The 6,000-nt window shown below is 44.9% G+C and overlaps 1 long non-coding RNA gene across 5 annotated transcripts in view; it reads right to left on the bottom strand.

Annotated features, from left to right (window-relative positions):
* LOC141553643 (uncharacterized) overlaps positions 1-6,000 on the bottom strand; it is a 53,362-nt gene that overhangs the window by 24,472 nt on the left and 22,890 nt on the right. For 3 of the 5 annotated variants that reach the window (XR_012485569.1, XR_012485565.1, XR_012485567.1), the window contains exon 4: positions 269-370. The exons of the other annotated variants lie outside the window; for them this stretch is intronic. This is a non-coding gene — a long non-coding RNA (uncharacterized LOC141553643). The remainder of the gene's footprint in view (positions 1-268; positions 371-6,000) is intronic. 5 annotated transcript variants of the gene reach the window in all.

Here is a 6,000-nt window from a genome sequence, read left to right as displayed (position 1 = left end):
AGCACAAATAACTGATAGAGTGCTGGCTAGTGGCACTATTAGTTCATGTAAGTTCAACAACAAAACCTGTGGGTTTTTTTGGAGTTAATCATGAGGTCAAAATTAGCACAAGTGACAGCAAATCAATCCCTACTCTGTAGCATCACAGCTTCAGAAGCTGCATTGAATGCTCTGGGAGCCTAAAATCATGCACCAACTCTCCCTCTACTTTAGTCTTGGCTTGTAGCCTTTTCAAGTTAAATAATTTACCATCAGTGTGGTAGCTGACCTTGATGTCATTCTGTCCTCATGGAAGGTGTCTGGCAATGTTGCTGAGAACATGTCACAAAGCATGGGAGCAACCACACATCTTCCTTCACTCCATGGATGCCTGGGGATGCACAAGAGCATCGTCCATCACCTAGGGCCTGCAAGCCTGCCAGGGGCTTCCAAGTACAATACTAATGTTTCTTTGAGCTACCAAACAGGACCATCATTTCCCACAAGCCCTCACAACTGAATTATCAACGGCCTCTATTCTACTCCTGGAATTGCTGAGCAGCAAACATCCTATCCACTGCTCCTCGGCCCTTTCTGAAACCACAATGGCTCTTGGATAAATGGCCATCTTAACAGTGAAGGAGGTCAGTCTGTTCTCCTAAGGAGGACTCTGGCAAGAATCTTGCTGGCAATGACTAAGAGAGATACCCCCTGTAGTTGGCACAAGACAAACTATTTTCTTTTCCTGGCACACAGTAGGCACTTGATAACTGTTTGTTGATTTATTGGTTATTCAAAGTCTCCAATGATTCCCCACCTACTCAGAAAAGTATAAAATCCTGACTTTAGAATTCAAGGACATACATAATATGGTACCAAATGAACTTTACAGACACATATCTCCTATCACACAACAGCTCTTCATTCATGTGCTCTATATCCAGTTAATCTAGATTATTCCTCTTTTCTTATCTTCACATCCTCCAAGTGAGAAATAGACTGTCTCATCCCTCTCCCTTATCTATCTTTTGAAGTTCCTCCTTTTCCTTCAAAGCCTAACTCAGGGGCCACACATTCTGAGAAGCCTTCCTTCATTACCCCCAAGTGATAGGGATCTCTCTTTCCATAAACGTCTCAAAGCCCAGATCCTTCTGTTATACCTATGTTCCTCTTCTTGAAACCTATAAAACCTTTGTCCTTACTCCATTAGATTGTAAGCTCCTTGAGAATAGGGTCTGTTTCCATTATCATTAAGGACAAAGATGGCTTTTAATCAAAGGTGGATGAATTGAATTGACTTCTCTTTATTATTACTTGGACTGGATCCTGGACTCATCAGATTGAGTTTTTCCCCTGTTTGACACCCTACCCCTCAAGAAGCCAAAGACCCACGGCTCAAACCCCTTCCCAGGAACTTTCCCTCTGAATAATGCTCATGAAAAGAAAAATAATCATCATGAAAAAGAACAAGAAAAGAGGAAGAATACACTCAAGAAAGAGAAGTGATCTAAAAAGCTTTTCTTAGGCAAAGTCACATACACAATAGGTCACATGAAGTTTCTGTAGTAATAATAGGGCCTAAGTTTCCAGTGGAACTGACATTTCCTTGAACTATCTCCCATGTTCTTCTCCCAGTCTCCACACCACTATTGAATGCTAGGATGTCAGAGCTTAAAAGGAATACAGACTATCAGAGCTTAAAAGGAACTTTAGACCATAAGATATCAGAACTAGAAGGAACCCCAGAACATATATGAGACTTGGAAGAACATAGAGTACCAAAGCTAAATGAGACCTGAATTTCAGAGCTGAAATGGGCTTTAGAATATAAATGGTCAAAAATGACCTTGGGGAGTTTGAGTGTCAGAATTGAAAAATATCACTTACTCTAAGTTTTTTTTTTTTTAGTAGATGAAACTAAGGGTTTTAAGAAGGGAAGTAAAGTCATACATCTAATCAACAATAAACTTGGGGCTACACCCTCAGGTCTTATGAGGGAGGCAAGTCTGGAGCACATTTTCACAGAGATGAGAGATCTGAACCTGAATTTCTGACAGTGGATGCGTCTCTCCTGATTAGCTCCCACTTACTCCAGAGAAAGGCAGTCATTGGCCCTCCTCATCTATTTCTCCCAGGAACAGCTGGCTTCTGAAGCCACAAAAGCCTTCCATAGCCCGCCCTGAGCCTGGAGGTCAGGAAAGGTGAGGTACCCCACAAAGCCAGAAATCAAAACTGGTTTCCTACACAGCTGTTTATAATTACAGTACTCTGAATCATAGTCTATCCAGGCCCCACAGGACTTGGACCCCAGAGCCCAGCTGAGCACGTGCCTGGGGATGGCTTCCAATTGAATTTCATTATCAACTCATTATAGACCATGAAAACTCAGGTCTCTCTCTGGCATAGACTGAATACCTCCACATAATCTTAGCTGACAATAATAAGTGAAGTGGTGGTGATGAGAGGGGGATGGACTAAAGAATAGAGCAAGAGGAATTGAGGGAAGATACAGATCTTAGACTCCCAGAAGCATCTTCAGGGCTGCTCTTGGAGGCAGGATAATAAAGTAGAAAAAGCAATGAATAAATAACTTGAAGTCTCGGGGGCCTGTCACTATGCGACCCCAAACCAATCCCCTTCTCTCTGTCTCTCTCTGTCTCTCCTCTCTTATCCCTGTTTCCTATTCTTAAAATGCATAGCTCCAAAGTCCCTTCCAACTCTAATCTGCAATACTCTGACCCCTTCTAGCTCAGACATTATATGAGCACGGAGCTGTACACAACAGGCACTCCATAAATCAGTGAGTTTTTAAATAAACAACAATATTAAGGGATGAAGTGGGACGTCAATGGATGGGCAAACCCACTAAGTGGCTACTCTGCTTGGACTCCTCTGCTGGGTTTTGTGGGGGAGAAAGATGAATGAGGAAATCCAGCCCCATCTTCTTTCCTCTAGGGAAGGTGGCCCATTTCCCCTCACACTTCATGACTGAGCAACAAACGCCCACCCCTTCTACCCTGCCAAGAGCTGTCCCAGTGACAGCCTATAAACTCCCATAGAGCCTAATAAAATCACTGAGAGCATCCCCACTGGGTGCCCGAGCCTCCTCCTGCTTTACGCTGGGTGTCCCGGGCAGCTGATCCCGGGCTCTCTTCCTCTGGGCCCTAGGAGCAGAAGGAGGAAGTCGCTTGGCTGGGGGTGGAGGCTCTCTCCCTCACACTTGGCCATGCTCCGGCTGGGTCAGCTGGGCTTGTTACAGCCCAGTGCTTTTGATTTTCAAAGCAGCTGCTCTTTCCGACTCACTCACCCTAGGTCTGCTTCTAGGAGCCGCCTTAGAGCAAAGCTTTAATGAGGTCAAGGTCACAAGGGCTTTGAATGCCAGGCAACTGGGGCAAGGGTGGGATCTAGAGCTAGAAGTAACCTCCAAGATCATTGAGACGAAGTCCTTTCATTTTACAGAGGAAGAAACTCTGAGAAAGTGACTGCACCTTGCCGCACACCAGACAGAGCCACCAAACTAATTCAGAACCTCTCCATTGAACACGTGTACTCTCTCCACTAGACCACTAGGGAGTCCATAATAGCGGGTCCCCAAGACTGAGACCTGATTGGGTGGCTCAGGGTAGCATAACTGCTGCTATTAGTCCCACAGGTGTGATGAATGAGCAGGCAATCGCTGCTCCTACCACATCCTGAGCCATCTCCAGGCCTCTTGATTTACATCCTTCCAGATGGTTCTGGAGGGGAAAGTGAGGCAGGTGACCTGGCACAGTCCTCCCCTACTTGGGTCCAATTCCCCTGCGTGGGATGGCCTCCCCTCCCTGAAGTCACAGAGACATCAATCTCTGCTCCAAAAGGGTTTGATTATTAATTCACGTTTTTACAAATGAGGAAACTATGGATGGTTGAAGTGACTTTGCCCACAATCAATTCAACAAGCTGATCTATGCACACAACTAATAAGAAGCAGGGTGAGAATCAGAACCCAGGAGCAGCCTCAGAAGGCAGAGTCCTGGGTTCAAAAACTTCCCCTACTGAGGGATTTTCAAGGGAGAGGTAGCATGATATAATAACGGGAGAGGGAATCTTTGCCAAGGAAATCCCCTGGATGGTATGGCCCATGGGGTCACCAAGAGTTATACTTGAACAGCAATAAAGCATAATATAGTGCCAAGAAAAACAGGTTTGATTATAAAAGGAGTTCAGTCACACAACTGTGTGACTGTAGGATTATCTTCTTCCCTTCCTTGGGCCTTAGATTCCTCATGTATAAAATTAGAAAGTTGGACTAGATTAGAAGTTTTTAAGCCGGGTCCTTAGATCTCCCTCCACCTCCAAGAGACCCATGAAGAGCTATTAGGGACTATGAACTTGGATGGGAACAAATTACATCTTTATTTTCACCAATCCTGGTTTCTTATCGAATTTTATGCATTTCAAAACTTTCTGAGAAGGGCTCTGTAGACTTCATTTCCAAAGGTATTCACGACACACATACACATATTAAGAGCCCCGGATGAGATGTTCTCTCCCAGCTTCCACATTCTGTGTTCTTTATTTTAAGGTTCCATCCAGTCCTAAGATTCTAGTATAATTTTCTAATTCTGCATTCTCTTGTCTCCTCTGCCTGCCCCTGAGCCAAGCCTTTCTATAGCCCGGCTGAACATTGCCCCAAAGGAGGCCCATTCACCACATGTCCTAGCAAGCAGTTTCACATTGCCAGCATCAATTGGTCCTTGGAGACTGGAGATCGCACACAGCTGTGGGCCACCTGGAGCTCCCACAGCTCCCCACAGGCACCCTGATCCCAAGAGGTTTCACCTCTGCCAGAATTCAAGTGCTTTGTTACATACTCAGAGCACAAATGGCAGCAGCTTGGCTCAGCCAGGAGAACAGAGCAATCGCAGGAGCCCCTCACCTCTGGGCAGCCTTACCTTGCTCTGCACCTGCCCCTGGATGAGGGTTTATGGAATAGCTGGGGAGACCAATGAGCCATCACAGTCCTGTTCTGAAATACTGCCCATTACTAGCAAAATAGGAAAGTAAAAGTCCTTGATTTAAAAGCAGAGGTCTTGGGCTCCAATTATGACTGTACTCTTCCTAACTGTGTGATGTTGGTCAACACACTTTATCCTTTGAGCCACAGTTTCCTCAGTTGTAAGGGGCTAGAATACGTGATTGCAAATCCTAGATTCCCCTGAGTCCTAATATCATTGAAAGGCCTTTCTTCCCATCTTCTCATATCCCAAATCTCTTGCCTCATCAGCCTCCCTCATCACATAGAATTTAGTGTGATGACATGGAGAAAGCCTTGTCCTTAAAATCAGAAGACGAGACAGATTCCACTTCACAATTCACTGGCTTTGTAACTTTGGGCAAGTGATTTCACCATTTTCAGCCTTACTTTCCTCCTCTGTAAAATGGGAATACATTATTTGCAATACCAAAACTCAAAGCTGTGTTATGAAACTCAAATGAGATAGCAGATATGGAATGCCAGAAAACTGTAAACCTCTTCCCAGGGACTCCCTAACACCTCTTCTGGCTGCCTACCATCCTATTCCAAACTCAGTTTGTCCGAATTCCTTATTATGGCTCTTATAAATATCTTACACACATCACAAGGTTCAGTGTTCAAGACAGTCAGAGATGTAAAAATTCAGGAAAGAATCCTAAGGCCTGAGAAAGTCAGGGGAGGCTTCCTGGAAGAGGGATTTTGAGTTGGGCCTTGGAGAAGGAGAAAAATTTGAATAGGATTGAGGAGGGAACAACAGGCAGCTGAATTCTTGGATGCTCTACCTGGCCTGCTGAGGGCATCTGATAAATCTGGGGGTTTATTTCACCCTCCTCTTCCCAGAATATTGCAGCTGAGAACACAGATTGTTAGAAATGGAAAGGGCTTAAAAGACCATGGGTTCCAATTTTGGGGAAGTAGAAATGTGGGTCCCAGAGGAAGATGCTTCCCCAAGGCCACCTGGCTAATCAAGAGAAGAGCCAAGATTCACACATAGTCCAATGCTG

The sequence above is a fragment of the Sminthopsis crassicaudata genome, chromosome 2 (assembly GCF_048593235.1).
Source record: "Sminthopsis crassicaudata isolate SCR6 chromosome 2, ASM4859323v1, whole genome shotgun sequence".
NCBI lineage: Eukaryota > Metazoa > Chordata > Mammalia > Dasyuromorphia > Dasyuridae > Sminthopsis > Sminthopsis crassicaudata.
Note: the sequence above shows the minus strand (reverse complement) of the source record. Positions and strands in the feature narration are given on the sequence as shown.